The 19190-nt window shown below is 45.1% G+C and overlaps 1 pseudogene; it reads right to left on the bottom strand.

Moving 5' to 3' along the window:
• The window catches only part of LOC120226036, a 70181-nt pseudogene extending 54046 nt beyond the window's left edge, over positions 1-16135 (bottom strand).
• Between the last annotated feature and the right edge of the window lie 3055 nt (positions 16136-19190).

The raw sequence follows: 19190 nt of genomic DNA, 5'->3' as shown, positions 1-19190 counted from the left end.
AAATCAGAGAGAAAACTCAGGAGTCCACGGTGAGCCCATCCAGAGAAATGAGTTGATAACTCATCCCAGAGGACCGGCATATGCCACTGAAACACAACATTGACTAATTCGGTTGTGGTAACAAGATGTTCAATCATTTTGCAATTTACAAACTAAAAGGCCCCAGTTCACCCTTCTAATTGATTAAACAATCACCCACCCAAACCCAAAGCTTCCAATCAGCTCTTGTGGCTCCCAGGTTCATGGCACTTGCTTCCTGGACCTTGGTTTTCCAAGGAGAGAAGCATTTTCCTGAAGTTCTCCTCCCACCCCCACCCAGAACAGAGGTTCAGACACTGACAGATCACACAAGAAAGGACAAAGGGCAAATTCAAGATAAGTTTCCAAGGGGACAGAATTTGATACCATCACAGATCATCCTGTGAGATAATAGGGGATTTGGGGAGAGCCATGTACTCCTTAAGGCCACATAAGGTCACCTCGAAACTAAGATGAATGCAGACAATCAGCTGTGGAAATTACCCAATTGACAAAAGTCCCCTGAACAGGTACTCTTACCAGGTGCTGGGCAATGGGGGAATACAAAGGCATCAAGGGTCATTTCTGCCCTACAGGAACCAAAGCTAACTAAAGCATAATGACACAGTCATTTCTTTTTCTTTTTTTTAAATAGTTTATTGTCAAGTTGGTTTCCATATAAAACCCAGTGCTCATTCCCACAAGTGCCCTCCTCCATGCCCATCACCCCCCCCTCCCTCCCCCTCCCCCATCTGCCCTCTAGGCATTCAGGAGTCTCTCATGGTTTGCCTCCCTCCCTCTCCCGCACTATTTTTCCCCTTCTTATCCTGCATGGCCCTCCATGAAGTTCCTCCTAATCCTCCTATACGTGCAAACATATAGTATTTGTCCTTCTCTGCCTGACTTATTTCGCTCAGCATAACACCTTCAAGGTCCATCCATGTTGCTACACATGGCCAGATTTCATTTTTTCTCATTGCCATGTAGTATTCCATTGTATAGATAAACCACATCTTCTTGATCCATTCGTCTGTTGATGGACACTTAGGCTCTTTCCATATTTTGGCTATTGTTGAGAGTGCTGCTATGAACATTGGGGTACATGTGCTCCTATGCATCAGCACTCCTGTATCCCTTGGGTAAATTCCTTGCAGTGCTATTGCTGGGTTATAGGGGAGTTCTATTGTTAATTTTTGAGGGAATCTCCACATTCTTTTCCAGGGGGCTGCACCAGTTTACATTCCCGCCAACAGTGTAGGAGGGTGCCCGTTTCTCCACATCCTCGCCAGCATCTAGAGTCATTTCTATTTACGTTTGGAATCTGCTAACATAGCCTTCTTTTTGTTTGCTTTTACACATTGGTAGGAATGCTCGAGCAGTGTAGGAACTGGTGGGGAATGGGGGGTGGGGGTGAGGGAGATTAAGACAGGGGACTTGGAAGTCCTGCCACAAAAGAAATGATCCACCACACGTGAATGAGAAGTTAACGCAGTAACAGTGAATTGCAAAATAAAGCCTAGAAGCGGATCTACCCTCACCACGAAATGGTTACACGAAACGACCTTAGCCCCATCACTGGAGGGATTTAAAGGTAGAACTGAGTGATGATTTCCAGAAGTTGCAGAGAAAATGTACTCATCAGGTAGTGAGCTCAGTTTTTTCTTTTCCCCTTCCACAATGTCCCCAATTCTTTCCTTTCCTCCACTCCACCATAACATAAATGGGCCCCTTACATTCATTCATTCATTCATAAAAAATTAAGTAACGACCAGGATAGAACCCATTACTCAACAGAAGAATTAAAACACTACCTCCATCTCATATCACCTAGCCTTTTTCTCATAGTCTCACGCTGTTTCCAACTTTCTTTTTCATGAAATCTTACCCAAAACAGGTGCAAGTGAAAGTTTAGGCTTTCACTGTTGGGAAGCTCTCTGATGCACCCCGTTCAAAAACCTGAGCTGGGAGAGTCTGGGGGCTCAGTTGGTTAACTGTCTGACTTCGACTCAGGTCATGATCTCACAGTTCATGGGGTTGAGCCCTCTGTCGGGCTCTATGCTGACAGCTCAGAGCCTGGAGCCTGCTTCAGATTCTGTGTCTCCCTCTCTCTCTGTTCATCCCCTACTTGTGCTCTGTCTCTGTCTGTCTCTCTCTCTCTCTCAAAAATAAACATTTTTAAAAAATTCAAAAACACAAGCTAGTTCAGTGTTACCCAACGTATGGTCCCCAGACAAAGGGCCAGTCTGTCACCTATGTATTACTGGTCAAGAAGAAATACGCGTAAGCTAGAATGTAAATGGACTATCACTCAGGATACTTGTTTAGTTAACACTTTTTTCACAGCTAGACCTCCTCCGGGAAGAAAGCAGGCTGTTGGTCTGCCAGGCGACACAAGCTCACAGCCCAGCTCTCTGAGAAGCACCCAACCGGCTGATGTCTAAGGTTCATTCATTTCTCAGAGCCTAGAGCCTACAATCACAGAAGACTGTGAGGCTAACCAGCGCCCTTACTGACAAGTGCCCTTCCGCGAGAGCAGGGGATACTGACCAGTATAGTTGGCTTCATCGGACCAGTCTCTGCAGTCGTTGTCCCCGTCACAAAGGGGAGGGGAATGACCACACCCGGGCCCCATGGGGAGAAGGAAAGAGAGAGACAGAAGCGGTAGCTTTACCATTCCCCACACCTGTCCCCACGAGGCTCACCTCTATTTCCTCCCTTTGGGTTACTTACAACCTCCCTTTATGCTTTCATTAGGGCTTTTTACTTGAGTTAGCTTGAGTAGGTTTCTCCTTCTCTGACCCAAAACCCTTAATGAGAACATACACCTGAGGAATGACAGGGCCCAGACAAACATCCGGGTCTCTGCTTCTCAATTTCCCTGTGCCCCAGTGCAGCGGCACACTGAATGAAGAGCCAACCATAGTGCCCATTAGCCTCAGTGTTTCCTGTCATGCAACAAATCCACACAAGGACTAGTTAATGTTGACCTATCCTTATTTCCAGTCTTATATCTGGTTCAGCTTTCCCCCAGGGAGTGCCAGATAAAAGTCCATAAAACCCTTCACTGCATTCTGGAAAAAGAAACTTTGTGGATGAACAGTAATGGAAGAGGGATTTTTCTACCTTCCACATCCTTCTAGGAGGAGGGGAGAGGATGCATACACCACTTGGTAAAAGCTGGAAACGTGAAAAAACCTTGGATAACCTTAAAAGTCACATAAATTACAAAATGCAAGTGCATTCATTTGACTGTGACTATTCAGCACTGAACTTGGGGAAAATAAACATAAATGCTCTGATAAAACTCAGTTAATGACAGTACTTCAGTTGTGCCATCTCATGAACAGAGAAACCCAGCACAATCACATCCAGGTAATCTGTTCCCATGCAGGAAGATTTAAGCTATGTTATTGTCTATACTGACCTGTAGGTTGGAAAACAGTTTTGTTAATGATGACTGGTATTGATACAGGTGGTGATACGCTCAGTAGCTTTGGAAGTGCTGGCACTCCAGCAATGTTTAACTGGCATGCACATGAAAATAAAAGTTACAATCATACATCAACGGTGCTGTTTAGATGCTAAGGACCAGAGAGTATGGAGCATTGTCAAATACATGAAATACACACGTGCACAGAGGAAAATCCATATGATAAAACACCTAACAGAGTTCTACAAACATTTAACCAACTCTGAAGGTAGAGTTTCCACCACAGAAAAACCAGGTAACCAGAGCACAAATGCCAGAGACCCCTTCACCCTGATCTGTTCCGTGAACAGAGACTCTTCCTTTTTTGAACTGTGAATGTTCTAGGCTCCAGGGAGGAGCACAGAGCTGCTGCTAATGAAAAACAATTCCATAAGGATCTGGAACATGCTCTTTGTATTCAAAGGACAACACAGCATTCAGTGTTGCAGGAAATGGAACGGTAACAGAATATTTAAAAAATACTCAAGGTTAGGATGATGTTGTCACATGTGCTGTGTCTGTAAAATAACATGACTAATATTTTCTCACGTTCCTACCCAAGGAAGTAAGAGCCAGAGGCACCAAACTCAAAACTGGGCCCTAAATTTTTTTTAACGTTTATTCATTTTTGAGAAAGAGCGTGAGCAGGGGAGGGGCAGAGAAAGAGAAGACACAGATCTGAAGCAGGCTTCAGGCTCTGAGCTGTCAGCACAGAGCCCGAGGCAGGGCTCGAACTCATGAATCGCAAGATCATGACCTGATCCAAAGTCGGACGCTTAACCGACTAAGCCACTCAGGTGTCCCCAAAATGAGGTTATAGACAGAGATGTACAGAGTCTGAGAGGCAGTTTCCAGAGGCAAACCCCAAACCAAGCAGACAGAGTCACTGACCCCAAGAGGTAAGTTGGACAAGAGCATATGGGGTGTTACAGAGCCAACCCCAGACACCATCAAAGGAGTATTCAGTAGATTTCTACAAGAACATAGCCAAGGACTCTTTACATAGGAGGCCACAGTCTTGCCGGGGCAAGGTAGACAGTATGAAGACTCTTGATCTGATGTAAAAAGTGGACAAAAGGCAGTCATCATCTCCAAAGATGTCCTCTTTGAAGACTAAACAGCCCTATGATGTCTTCATTGGGCAGATTCAGAACATAATCAGATTTCCTCTTTAGAAAATTCTTCCAGAATCAGTTTAGGAGACTGAAATGCTATTATCTTGCTTAAATCTCTATACGTTTGAAAATTTTCAAAATCAAATCCAGCCCAGAGAGTATTTGCCTTCCCTACAGATATTTAAAAGCCTTAGTTTATTGAGACTCTGAAGGAGCATTCCACTAACCCCAAAGTATTTTAATCCATTGCAAAATCAACAGAAAAATCAACAGCCTTGTAAAGTGAGCTCTTTAAGGAAAAAGCACTCTTTATGAAGAATAAATTTCAGTACCACTACATAAAAATCTATCAGGTATACATCAAGAAAGGTATTTGTTTATAACCAAATAACTCAAATGGACAAATGTTCTAAGTGAGTCAACAAAATTTTTATCACAAACAAGAATCAATCAACATCTAGTACTTCCAGGGGAGTTGGGTGGTTCAATTGGTTAAGTATCTGACCTCAGCTCAGGTCATGATCTCATAGTTCTTGAGTTTGAGCCCCACAACAGGCTCTTTCCTGACATCTCAGAACCTGGAGCCTGCTTCAGAATCTGTGTCTCCCTCTCTCTCTGACACTCCCCCACTCACACTCTGTCTCTCTCTCAAAAATAAATAAATATTTTAAAAATTAAAAAATACACATCTAGTACCTCCATATCACTGTCATATACCAGGGCACTGCTATTCCAGCAACAGATGATAGAAGGAACAGAGCCTAACAGTTTTGTTGAAGTCAAGCTTGGGAGCAAATTAGGCCACAGTGCAAATTCTTACCACTTAACTATATTTATGACATAGAAACATGAATCTGACTTTCACAGTCTTATCTACAAACTGAAAATGTTACTAGTACGCAAGGATTTGGGGAAGGTTAACTGAAGCCATTCAAAAAGCACAAAGCACATTAGTGTGGGGCTGATACAGGAAACCCTTAATAAATGTAGGTTATTATCTCCTTTATTATTTTATCCTCGGCTAACAAACAGTCCTACATGTGTTAGGAGCCAACAGCAAAAATAATAAAGATTGACTAGCACCAGGGGTCACGAATGTGCAAAACAGGGTCCCAAAAAGCAGAGAGGTGAGAGCAAGCAAGTTCAAGGCCAAGAGACACCTGCAGCATACAGGCAGTGCTGGCAGCCAGGTACCATTTCAAAAGGGCTCATTTAACCTAAACCAGCCCATCTGAGAGATCGTGGACTTGCTTCTCTGGCCCTGTGTCTGTGGGCAGGAGGTCGGCTGCAAGGACCCTTCTCACTCAAAGGAGGAAAAGGGAATCCCGAAGGCAAACGGAGGAAGGAGCAAAGAGAAGGCAGTAACTGGTCCTGAGGCCTCAGTCTGTGTGCTGCCCACTGGCATACATCTCCTCCACTCAGACCCCAGCCAGATTCCCAGAATTACCCTAGACAGTTTAAATGAAGGGGGTTTGTTGAGGCACAAAGGGGATATCACACCTAAGGCAAGGCTCGCAGATGTATGTGCACAGCCCCAGGACACCACCTGTACATGTGCTTGGACCACAACCCCCTAACCAAACACCTCCCCCTCAAGACCTGGTTGAGACTGATATCAAATGGAACGAAACAAGTGACCAGCGACCCAGACCGGGGAGGGAGGAGCCCAAGGGTCACTGGTTTGTCTGAGCACTGCCGTGTCCTTACAACATGCGCTTACAAGTGCTTGTCGAAAGGAAGACTTGCTTTCTGGACCGAGTGCTAATCCAGAAGGGTACAGACAACTCACTCAGCTGGCCAGCAGTGCCCATCAGTAAGGGTAGGGGTCCTCCATCAGACCAAGGCCCCAAGTTTCAGCCCCTGGAGCTGAGAACCTGAGTCCCTCATCCCTCCCGGTTTCAAAACAGGCAGGCACCGCCTCCAAGAAGAGAGTGACCCCTTTGTTCTATGGCATAACTGGAATGAAATCCCAGCTCCTAAGCCAGCCAGGGACCTCCAAGAGAGCGAATTCACATCTGAGATGCCGTTCACTAATCTGTGATCCATGAATCACAGTACCACCCGCGCCCACATCACAGGTCAGTTGCAAAGACAGAAAAAGAATACAGACTTATGTTTCCAACATTCTTTCAGTTTTCTGAGGGTGTGCTCAATGTTATCTCCACTGGTCTCCCCCAAATAACAATGCTCTATCTGTCACCATATTATTTCCCCTTGACAATCTTCTCTTAGCACGGGGCCAGCCAGAACCCACCACACAATGTCAACATTCTAGTTCAAACGAGGAAACCTAGCAGTTTGTCAATAAAAGAGAGTCAGCAGACCCGAGATGCTATTTAATTCCGCGGAGATAGATAGGGTGCTTCTTAAAGGGACTATTCTTCCCCAAGTACCCTGCTCTCTTTCCTGGAGAGCCAACAGTGTGGGATGGCAGGCAGAAGGGAAGGGCAGGAAAGAAGGAAGGAAGCTTTCTGTTGAAGAGCCTCTGTCTCCAGGACCAGCGGGTCCCAGGCACTGAGCAGCTCTTGAAGCCTCCAAGGACAATCTTTAAGACAGCTACTGCCTCTTTCAACAAACACTCAGCCCTATGAAGTGCTATGCAGTGCAAGAGTTTGGAGGCCAGAAGGGAAAAAAAAGAGAGACACGATGCCTCCTTCATGGGGCTTAAGAGTTGCTGGCAGGACACATTTATTAATACATCACATAATAATGCCTATAGCATCACAAGGGAGACAGGGTTCTCAGTGAACAACAGGTCATCTGGACAACCAGAGAACAAGATGGGACTCCCGTCAGGAGGCAGCAAGCGTCTGCACCCCCACCCCAGCACTGCGCCCTGTAAGGCTGCCAGGCGGGAATTCAGTGCACGCCTGGGACTCTCTAGCCACAACAGAAGCCACACCACCCATCAGTCAGGGGCCTCAGACAGGGGAGGAGGGTCTAATTACCCACCAAGGATCACACTCAAGGCTGGCAAACACATGCCGTCTTCCAGCTGTGTGTGTACCATTAGCAGAAAAATTAAGATGTCATTAGGAAGAAATTAAATAATGTGCATGTTGTCGTGACAATGAAGACACAGGCTGCCAGATCCTGTCTGAGCAGAGACTTCCCATGCTTAGTCTCTTTCTAGAGCTCCACGAAAGACAGAGAGAGAGAGGCGCCTGGGTGGCTTAGTCGGTTAAGCGTCCGACTTTCGCTTGGGTCATGATCTCGAGGTTCGTGGGTTCGAGTCCTGCGTCAGGCTCTGTGCTGACTGCCAGCTCAGAGCCTGGAGCCAGTTTCAGAGTCTGTGTCTCCCTCTGTCTCTGACCCTCCCCTGCTCACGCGGTCTCTCTCTCTCTCTCCTAGAAATAAATAAAAAATATTTAAAAAAAAAAGAGAGAGAGAGATGGAGCAGGGGATATGGCCTTATCAGTTGTCTTCCCTTTGTAGACATTCTTCACGTCCATCAGCCCCGTGAGCTGGTTCGCCCGAATGGCCATCTGAAAGCCGATGTATTTGGAGGTTTGGTAGATGCTGAGCTGTGACCAATCGTCCCAGTAGATTTCATTCGGGAAGAGAAAAGTCTCTTCATTAGTGCAGCTCCTTGGGTCTCCCATTCTGGACCCTCCGTGAGAACAGAGGTTTGCCCAGGCAGAGGATGCCTAACATTCACTGGTGGACGACCAGCCTCACCAAGATTCCATTGAAATGCCAGGCAGTGGTTTTATCCAAACCTCACCACCAATGAGCCACACAGATGGTGCAGCCCTAAGGAGACTATCTGATAAGTCTTCAGGGGTGAGTGCAGCCCAGGCTTTCATTTCACAATCTGCTTCCCAATGTCAGGAAGAGCTGCCTTTTCTGTTTTCTAGACTCAAAGCACAAGCGATGGGCAACACAAGTGGTACAGAGCTCATGTGAAGCCACTGGGGCTTAAGGGGGACAAGCCTCTCAAGAGATGAGGACACTGACCCCCAACTACCAGCAAATGGGGGATCTTTCCATGAAACAACCTCAACCTTTAATCTTTTGAAATGAGAATAGTGAGCAGCCTGGACCCCTGTCAACTCTGGCATCCTTCCGCATCCGCTCAAGAAAACGGTCTCAAATTCGGGACTGAGCCCGTCTTCTAGAAGTCAGACCAGCATCTCTGCAAAAGCAAGAGCAACTCTTCACCAGCTCTAACAGATGGCCCAAGCAGGGAGCAAAGGAAACCCCACCTTAAAGACTGCGATGGCGAAGAGGTGGGGGAGGTTGTCCAGGATGACAGAACGCTGATGGTCATCAAAGATGATCCACTAGATGCAGTCCAGGTAGACATCTGTCCAGTAGATCCACTGGTCATCCACAGAGATGCTATTAGGCCACTTCACATCTTTGGACACAAGATGCGGCACGGCGGAACCATCCGTGTTGCTTTGATAAATTCCAGGCTTCAGCTCCCCCCAGCCAGTCCAGAATATCACCCTAGTAAAAACCAGGAAAGAACGCACATCAAATAGGACCTGGGGATAGAGAGGAGGGGTCAGATTCTACCCCAAAGATGCAAGGAGCTAATCGACAACCAGAAGGCCAGTGAGCTCAATATTATTGTTATAATCTGTAATTGTGTTACTTAAGACCACTTAACTTCTTGAGCCAGCAATTCCTTTACTGGAATTTATCTACAGATATAATCACATTATGTCACGACAACGTACAAAGATATTCATCATGACACTGTTCTTACCAGCAAGTATATATATGTAGATGTACACATATGTGTATTATATGCGTATAGATACACACACAATTTTAGGTGGGTATATGTGTCTACACACCAAAATGTTAATCTACAGAGAAAGTTACAGATTGTGGTATACACAAAAGAGTATTATGAAGCCTGAAAAATCTACGAGTGCTCACATGAAAACATCACCTTCAAACTACATTAAGTGTTTTGAAAACGTCCAGAACAGCAAATATCCTATGATTTTGTTCGACGTGTGAGTGTGTACATGTGCTTTAAGGACATATGCTTGTTTAGGGGTAAAAAATAAATCTGAAAGATACACAAGAAACCACTAATAATGGTTACCCCCAGGAAGTGTGAACGAGAAAGGTTAAGAGTGAGAATGGAGGAAACAAATATTTTTCATTTCATAAAACTCCATTCTCGTAATGTTTTTAATCAAGCACCTATATATATGTATTTTCTTAAAAAGCAGATCTAATTCTCCATCGTAAGTACCAGAAGGGTTGAAAAAATAATCCAGATTTCCTTTTATCTATGTTCCTTAAGAGATTAACAAAAAGCACCTTTGCTTTTCCCAGGTGCTTATGATTGTTAGTAAGAAAACCCACCCAAGCTGGGGAGTGCGGGGGCACAGGAAAGAGATGAAAGGGATCAAATGTTTGCATCATGCCTCAAACTCCAGGTAACGAACCTCACGATATCCAACCAGGCCTGACTATGTCTGATGGACAGACTTTCTTCCAATAATACTTTTTGTTGGAGAAATACCCCACAGATGTGAGACATCTGGGTGCAGGGATGCTGATGCTTGTGAACTAAAATGGAGGGAAGTTATCTGACCGGATGACTGAGCTCTGGTTTCAAAACTCAGAATTCAGTAGACTGTTTCAAGTACCATCATCAGACACAAGTTTGCGTCCAGCAGTTTGCATTTCCATGAGAATCTGTCTGCTGAGGCACCAACACATGCGAACTTCCTCTGGGGTCACACTTACCTGTCTTGGAGCAGGAGGACCAGGGCCCTGAGCCAATCGAGCACAGAAGAATTGACAATCATGAGTCAGAAGTCACCATCTGGATTAGCTACCTGACAAAGAAAAGGGGGGTGGGAGCCGTGGGTGGAAGTCCAAGGTGGACGTGAGTTCCTTGAAAGGTTATGTCAGTTTCCTGTCGAGCCACCAACCTACAGACACACACACCCTCTGCTGCCTGATTCCCCTGCAGGTGCCTCTGGGAAACCCACCCTGATGTCCGGTGGGAAAGAGCTGTTCACTCCTCTGGCTCACGGGACAATTCTCACGTGGTCTGACAGAAGACCCACACTGTCGTCTGTGCCCCAGGTCTGGGGCATGACGATCTGCACAAAGTAACCCACCTCTGTCCCTCCAGGCTCAAAAGCCACCAGTAGCTCCTACACTGTCTACAAAACAAATTGTCAACATCCCCGCCTCACAATTAAGAGTCTCCACAGTGGCATCTGGGTGGCCCAATCAGTTAAGCATCTGACTTCTGCTCAGGTCATGATCTCGAGGTTCCTGAATTCAAGCCCTTCATTGGGCTCTGTGCTGACAACTCAAAGCCTGGAGTCTGCTTTCGAGTCTGCATCTCCCTCTTTCTCTGCCCCTCCCCAGCTCCTGTTCTCTGCCTCTCAAAAACTGAATAACTGTTACAGAAGTACCTGAAATACTGTTAAAAAAGAAAAACAAACAAACAAAAAAAAAACGAGTCTCCACAGACTGTTCATTCTCTCTTTCATATTCTCTCTCTTCCACTTCAGCTCCTACAACTTTGATGAGACTGGCCTTCTCATGGGTCTCCAAGCCTGACATACTCCTCCTCCTCATCTGCTCTCATCATATCCCCTTCTGGCCTCTCCTTTGGTCCATAATCAAAACGTGTCTTCCTTCACATCTCACCTCCAGGCCTAGCTCCTCGGCTTAACTCCTCTGACCTGCCTTGATCAATGAACATGAGCACTTCTTGTCAGGAACTCACCTTACCATTCTGCACAAAAGGAACCTGGGCTGTACACTGTGAGAGTGTGGGCGCTTACGCTGCACTGTGTCCTTCCAGCACCTGGCAAAGTGCTGACCACACACAATTAAAGGAGGGAAACAGCAATAGCAACACACTACTCATTATGGACCAGGCACCGGGCAGCTTCTCCTTTACTTTCCCCAGCCACACTGTGGGGTGGACATCAATCACCGTGTCCTCAGGTCTTGGCTCAGGTGTCACATCCTCAAGGCCTTCCCTTCCACCTCGTGTCATGCTGCCTGACCGTGCAGTCACACGATCCTGCCATGCTCCCCACCCCCGGACCTTCTCTGAAGGACACATCGCTGACGAAACTGACAGACTTCTTTCTTCAATTAGTTCACCGCCTCCACTCAAATCTAATCTCTGTCATGACAGTAATGCATGCATTTCACCTACTGCTGTCTCTTCACCACTTCAAACCATCCCTGACACATGAGCACATGAGAAACAGCACTCGTCAAACCACTGAGTAGATAAATGAAACTTTGTCTTACAAAGAAGAAACTGAAACTTTGGTGGATAAGAAACTCGCCTGAGTCACTCAGCTTCCAGAATAAAGACTGAACCCGGGTCTGGCTCTCGGCTTTGTGGCTTTCGTCTCACAACTTCTCCCGACTCTCTGGGCCTCCCTGCCTCTCCTGCACTTCCCATGCCACCAGCACGCCAGGCCTCCATGTCATCAGTACCAAAAGGGGTGGGGACGACGGGTCTCAGCAGGGACGTCCAGGAGTTGATTGTGACTTTGGTATTGTAGAGGCCATTTCTGATCTTCGCATTGCCTTGGGTAGCTAAGGGGCAGACAGGTAAAATGGGATGAGTACCCATTGTTGGGGCGCCTGGGTGGCTCCGTGGGTTAAGTGTCTGATTTCCGCTCAGGTCATGATCTCACTGCTCATAAGTTCGAGCCTTGCATCGGACTCTGTTGATAGCTTGCACCCTGGAACCTGGAGCCTGGAACCAGCTTCTGATTCGTCTCTCTCTCTCTCTATGCCCCTCCCTACTCATACTCTGTCTGTCTCTCTCTCAAATATAAATAAAACATTTTTAAAAAGTACTCGCTGTTAACAGGGTTGTTGTGAGAAGTAAATCACATAATTCATGCAAAATGGCTTCAGTGGGGCTTGGCACATGGGAAGTCCTCATTGTCTTTAATAATAACAGTGGTGATCGTGATTGAGACACCATCTTTATTTCCCTAGTCGACTGCAATCATACTAGAATATTGGTAATACAGCACTATAATAATGCTATGGTGTTATTATGATTATCATTACAGTTACTACCATAGGCTGCTGCTAGCCAAAACAGAACCATTCAGGGCAGCTTAATGAAATCTCTGTCTGATGGGTTTAGGCATTTCCACGTGGGAACCTTCATGGCAAAGAGCAAGAATTGTGAAACAATCCCCCCTGTTCTTCCCTTTCCAGAGGCTCAGCTGATCCATTCTCTGGAATTCTCAAGGAATTTCCAGACAAGTCGGACACACTGGCTCCCACCTCAGTGTCAAACATGGCTCCAGCCTCGGGTATTGTCCCTGCTCACTTAATTATGGACAACATGGGACACACATACGTCAATTTTCTTAAAGCCAAAATCTACCCAGTACAGTAACTGGCTGAGGGGTTCAAAAGCCAAGGCTTTTACCGTCTCCAGACAGGAATTGATGATCATCTTTTTCCCTGTCCTCCCATTCAAGCAGAGGTGCTGAAGATAGAACAAACAAAGGCTGTGAAATTCTCAGATGGCCTCGCGCCAACTCGGTCCCATGGGTAGTAACCGACTTGACTGGCGAGGGATGCGATGTTTTAAATGAGTAAACTTTCCACGTGAGCAAAGCCAGTTTTCAATAAAAGTTTTCTAAAATATATTACAGCTTCCTCTTTCAAACAGAATAGCTAAACACAGCGTAATCATTTGTATCACCCTGTATTATCCTTATGAACGCTGGTTACTGAACTGTGCGGGTATCACAATAACGAGGTTGGAGATTAATGAGAAGCAAGATTCTGTTAGCTTTTAAAATAAATGAAACCAGATTGCTGTTAGTTTTGAGTTCTTGTGTCAGCTTTCAGAGGTTTTCCTCAACCCTTGGGAGGCTCTTGGCCATAAGGTGTTCTTGTTGGGATGGCTACACTCACCAGTCACGGCCAGTGCCCATCCCCTATGCCCACCCCCTCAAAAACCCGGGCACTGTAAAATTGGGTTGGAAGTCCTGATAAAACCTGTTAAAATTGTTTTTCTAAAAAAGGATTCAGGGGCGCCTGGGTGGCTCAGTTGCTTAAGCGTCCGACTTCGGCTCAGGGTTTGATCTCCTAGTTGGTGGGTTTAAGCCCCACGTTGGGCTCTGTGCTGACAGCTAGCTCAGAGCTTGGAGCCTGTTTCAGATTCTGTGTCTCCCTCTTTCTCTCTGCATCTCCCCTGCTCACAGTCTCTGTCTCTCAAAAATAAATTAAAAAATAATAATAATAAATAAAAAAGATTAAATAGGCAATGAATAAAGATCAAATAGCTGTCCTTTAAAATGTATGGGTCTGAGGGTATGGTTATCAATCTGGCCTGTGTAGAGATCTTTGCAGCACACTTCCGGTTCTGGACTGTGTTCAGAGTAGTTGAAGTGGATAACTACGTGGACCTTGGAAAAGTCAAGTGGTACTGAATCATAGCTTCAGGAGAAGGACACTTAAGAGGCAGCTGGTGTGAAAGTGGCTAATAATCCTACACTCCTGGTCCTGAAATCTTCTTGGAAAAATGAGGCCTCTGTTATAAGCAAGACTGCATACTTGGGCTCCCTCTGTCCTTCCTATGAAGACAGAGGTAAGCAGGGTGAGAAAATACTCGAAGAGAAGACTGAAATTTTTCATCAGTCAGCCCTGAAAGGAGTGACCACTTAAACCCTCTAATACCTGTTTTGTATACATGGGCCATTGGGAAAGAGGCTTATCAGGTTTGGCTGATCACGAGGCACAGCCCCCATGAGCACACCAAGGGTTGACGCAACTGGATGCTGTTCAAGGCCAGGTCAGACCAATACAAGCCGTTTGCTCATAATCAAAGTCCAGGGCCATGGCTTCCCACAAGCCAGTGAGAGGCAGCTGCACAGTGGATCCCAAGGCCAGGTCATAGTGGTGGATGGACTTGCGCATGGTGTACAAGATGAACTCGTTCTCCTCTGCACAGACACACAAAGCAACATAGAGGGTGGGCCTGTGTGGTGCTGAGGGGTCCCAGCACGTCTGCCGTTTTCCTCATATGTGTAAACCTCCGAGCAAACTGCCCACATAGCATGGATCCAGTGGGAGAACATAACGATCAAGATGCGTAAAACGAAATCACCTTTCCACCTTGGGCAAAGTATATCCACCCCTCTAACCTGTGTTCTTGTCTGCAAACTGTGTTCCTTGTTACATTGGCTTTTTTTTAAAATCTAGATGCTCCAACAGGCTCGCTCCAGCATCCATACTTCTGAGCTTGGCTTCTAGAAGGCTTAAGAGTCCCACATGACAAAATAATGACCCCACTCCTGCTCTGCCTCATCATATGACTATATCACATGGCACCATAATCGTGTTGACGGAGACCCCTTGTCACTAAGACCCGAGGCTTATCTGTTTGCTCACCTACCTGACATTATTCACAAAGACGTGTGGCAATTACATCAATCTGTATCTACAGAACAGTAATAATACATTTGTTGTTGAATATGTGCAAAATGTCCAACAACACAACCCTAATGAAGATTCTATTTCTACTTAACAAATACTCATATGACGTACATACTACATGCCAGAGTTTGTTTCATGGGTGTAACAACTGCCTAATGGAAGACCGGCTATTAGCTCAATTTTACAAATGAGAAAACCGATAGCAGAGAAGTGAACATGCTCCGGGTTACACAACTCAGACATGGAAGAACCAAGCCTTGAACTTGGGCTGTCAGAGATCCATATTTTAACTACTACACAATGTTGGCTCTTACAATGGAGATGCCAACATTGCCATTGTTTTAAGATGCAGAAATAGAGGCCCAGAGGCCGAGATTTACTTAGTGTCAGACGAGTAACTGGAAGAGTTAAGACCCTCTTTCTTCCACTTAAGAAACAGCCCAGAAAATATTCTGGTTCTTCCACAGCCATGGACATGAACAACATACTCCCATCCACATTTACCGTGTCCACTTGGACAGTATTTTTGCATAAGGGACCAAAATCTGAATCCCTCTGCTACAAGGCCTGAAGACTGACTATTTTCACTCTCTCTGATTCCCTTCCTTCAGAGAGTTCATGTGTACTAAGCTGCTTGCTTCATGGGTACCAAAGGCTTCAATCTAGATAATGCACTCCCAAAATAAATGTACTTACAATTTTTTAAGATTATTTGCTTTGAGAGAAAGTGTGCGAGCAGGGGAGAGGCAGAGAGAGTGGGATAAAGAAAATCCCAATCAGGATCCACACTGCCAAGACTGAGCCCGACACAGGGCTCCATCTGACGGCTTTATGATATCATGACCTGAGCCTAAAGAGTCAGATGCTTGACCTACTGAGCCAACAGACGGTGAGAAATAAAGGTAGTTGAATAAGGCGTACCCAGTGTTGTTTGTCGGATGTGAGTATATCACAATGAGCTTATGCATGCATGCATAAGCACCCATTTCATAAATGGTGGTTTCACAGGGTCGAGCAAAACAGCACCTCCTTCGTTGGTCTCAGCATCTGTATCCCAGTCACACTCCTCTAGTGGAAAGGGATGGTAGCGGAAAGAGGCGTTCCCTGCCATGTTGTTTCTCAGAGTTGAAGCTAACACAATGAAGGTATACTTACTTCCAAGCCTCTATTTAAAAACATTACTAACGTCTTGAAACAGTACGGTGACCAACTCTTCAATGATGCGTTGCACAGTGTTGTTTCACAGGGTCGAGCACCCTGCACTACATCATTGGTTTCAGCATCTTTTTTAAGTCACCATCTCTCTAAGGGAGCCCCACAGTGTTCCTTACAGAGTTAAGTAAGTAGCACTTGCTTTATACTCCCATGCCTCTTTTTTCAAACATTACCAACTCCGTGCAACAACGTGGTAACAGAATGCTACTTTCTTGTGCAGTGTTGTTTCCACAGAGTCGAGAACCCTGCACCTCCTTGCTTGGTGTAAGCGTCTGTATTCAGTCACCATCTACCTAGAGAAAAATGAAGGTAGTTGAATGAGGAGTTCCCCACAGTGTTGTTTCTAGGAGGTGAGTATACCCCACTGAGCTTATGCATCCATGCGTGTGTTTTCTAACATGATTAACTTAGGTAAAAGCGTGGTAACTAAATGTTGCATTCCGCAAAGTGTGTTTTCACAGAGTCGAGGACACGGCACTTCCTTCATTGTAGCCAAAGAGGGAGGCAGTTGAATGATGGATTCCCTACAGTGTTCTTTCCAAGAGTTGAGTATATGACACTTGCTTTATACTCCCATGCCTCTGTTTTCAAACACTACCAACTTAGTGAAACCGTACGGTAACTGAACGCTGCATTGCACACAGTGCTTTTTCACAGGGTGGCACAACTTCCACCAGATTGCTTACAGCATCTGTTTTCCAGTCACTCTCTACCTAGTGAAATATGACGGAAGTTATCCCATGCTCATGGATAGGAAGAATAAATAAAAAGATGTCATTACTACCTAAAGCACTTTACACATTCAATGCAATTCCAATCAAAATTGCACCAGCATACTTCTCAAAACTGGAACAACTATCCTAAAATTTTTATGGAAACACAAAAGACCCCGAATAGCCAAAGGAATACTGAAAAATAAAACCAAAACGGGAGGTATCACCATCCCAGACTTTAGCCACTACTACAAAGCTATCATCATCAAGACATTATGGTATTGGCACAAAAACAGACACATAGACCAATGGAACAGAATTGAGAACTCAGAAGTGGACCCAAAAGTATACAACCAACTGATCTTTGACAAAGCAGGAAAGAATATCCAAAGGAAAAAAGACAGAGGGTATTGGGAGAATTGGACAGCAACATGCAGAAGAATGAAACTAGATCATTTTCTCACACCATGCACAAAAATAAACTCAAAATGGATAAAGGACCTGAACGTGAGACAGGAAACCATCAGCACCCTAGAGGAGAAAGCAAGAAACAACCTCCTTGACCTCCACCGCAGCAACTTCTTACTTGACACATCCCCAAAAGCAAGGGAATCAAGAGCAAAAATAAATGATTGGGACCTCATCAAGATTAAAAGCTTCTGCACAGCAAAGGAAACAACCAAGAAAACTAATAGGCAACCAACGGAATGGGAAAAGATAGTTGCAAATGACATATCAGATAAAGGGTTAATATCCAGAATCTATAAGGAACTCACCAAACTACACGCCCAAAAACGAACAACCCAGTGAAGAAATGGGCAGAAGATATGAGCAGACATTTCTCCAAAGAGGACATCCAAATGGCCAACAGACACATGAAACGATGCTCTGCATCCCTCCTCATCAGGGAAATACAAATCAAAACCACACTGAGATACCACCTCATGCCAGTCAGAGTGGCTAAAATGAGCAAATCAGAGAACGCTAGATGCTGGCGAGGATGTGGAGAAACGGGCACCCTCCTACACTGTTGGCGGGAATGTAAACTGGTACAGCCCCTCTGGAAAACAGTGTGGAGGTTCCTAAGGAAACTAATAGTAGAACTCCCCTATGACCCAGCAATAGCACTGCCAGGAATTCACCCAAGGGATACAGAAATGTTGATACATAGGAGCACATGTAACCCTATGTTCATAGCAGCACTCTCCACAATAGCTAAAACATGGAAAGAACCTAAGTGTCCATTAACAAATGAATGGATCAAGAAGATGCGGTTTATCTATACCATGGAATACTACATGGCAATGAGAAATAATGAAATCTGGCCATGTGTAGCAACATGGATGGACCTTGAGGGTGTTATCCTGAGCGAAATAAGTCAGGCAGAGAAGGACAAATATATGTTTGCACGTAAAGGAGGATTAGGAGGAAATTGACGGAGGAACAAGGGGGAGAAAAATGGGGGAAATGGTGGGGGAAAGGGAGAGAGGCAAACCATGAGAGACTCTTGAATGCTGACAAAAACTGAAGACTGAAGGATGTGGGGGGAAGGAGAGGATAGGCATGGTGGAGGACACTTGTAGGGATGAGCACTGAGTCTTAGCTGGAAAATAATTTGACGATAAACTCTTTGTAAAAAAAAATAATCTTTAATTAAATGTAAATTTTTTTAAATTTCTTTAATGTTTAAAAAAAAAAGGAAAGAAACATTGCATTGGTTATGAGTATTTATATACATGGTAAAGTTATAAAAGCAAAAAGAAAACTTTCAACAGAAATCTCAAGGTATTTTAGCAGAAAAGAAAATGGGCTATGAACAGAGGGCAATTGCAAGGGTGAGTTATGAGCAATAAATTTCCTACCAAATATTTAAGCAAAAACTTTGCTTTCCACACTAAATGTAATAAAAGATATCCAAAGGAAAAAAAAAAGAGAAGAAATATGACGGAAGTTGCATGATGGGTTCTACCACTGCGTTCTTTCCCAGAGCTGAGTAGAGAACACGTCCACACGGACTTCCAGATGCCTCTGATTTCAACGCACCTTACCACCTCAGAGAAACAAGATGGTTACCGCCTCCCGCTTTTCCGCAAAGTGTGCTTTCACAGAGTCGCGCAAATGGCACCTTCCTTCATTGGTCTCGGTCACAGCCTCAGCATTCAGTCACGCTCTACTTAGCGAATCGTTACAGTAGGGGAATGAGGCCTGCCCACCACAGTGTTGTTTCTCGGAGCTGGG

The sequence above is a fragment of the Hyaena hyaena genome, unplaced genomic scaffold, assembly GCF_003009895.1.
Source record: "Hyaena hyaena isolate Hyena2069 unplaced genomic scaffold, ASM300989v1 scaffold_1565, whole genome shotgun sequence".
NCBI classification, from domain to species: domain Eukaryota; kingdom Metazoa; phylum Chordata; class Mammalia; order Carnivora; family Hyaenidae; genus Hyaena; species Hyaena hyaena.
This window is presented reverse-complemented; position numbering and strand designations above follow the sequence as displayed.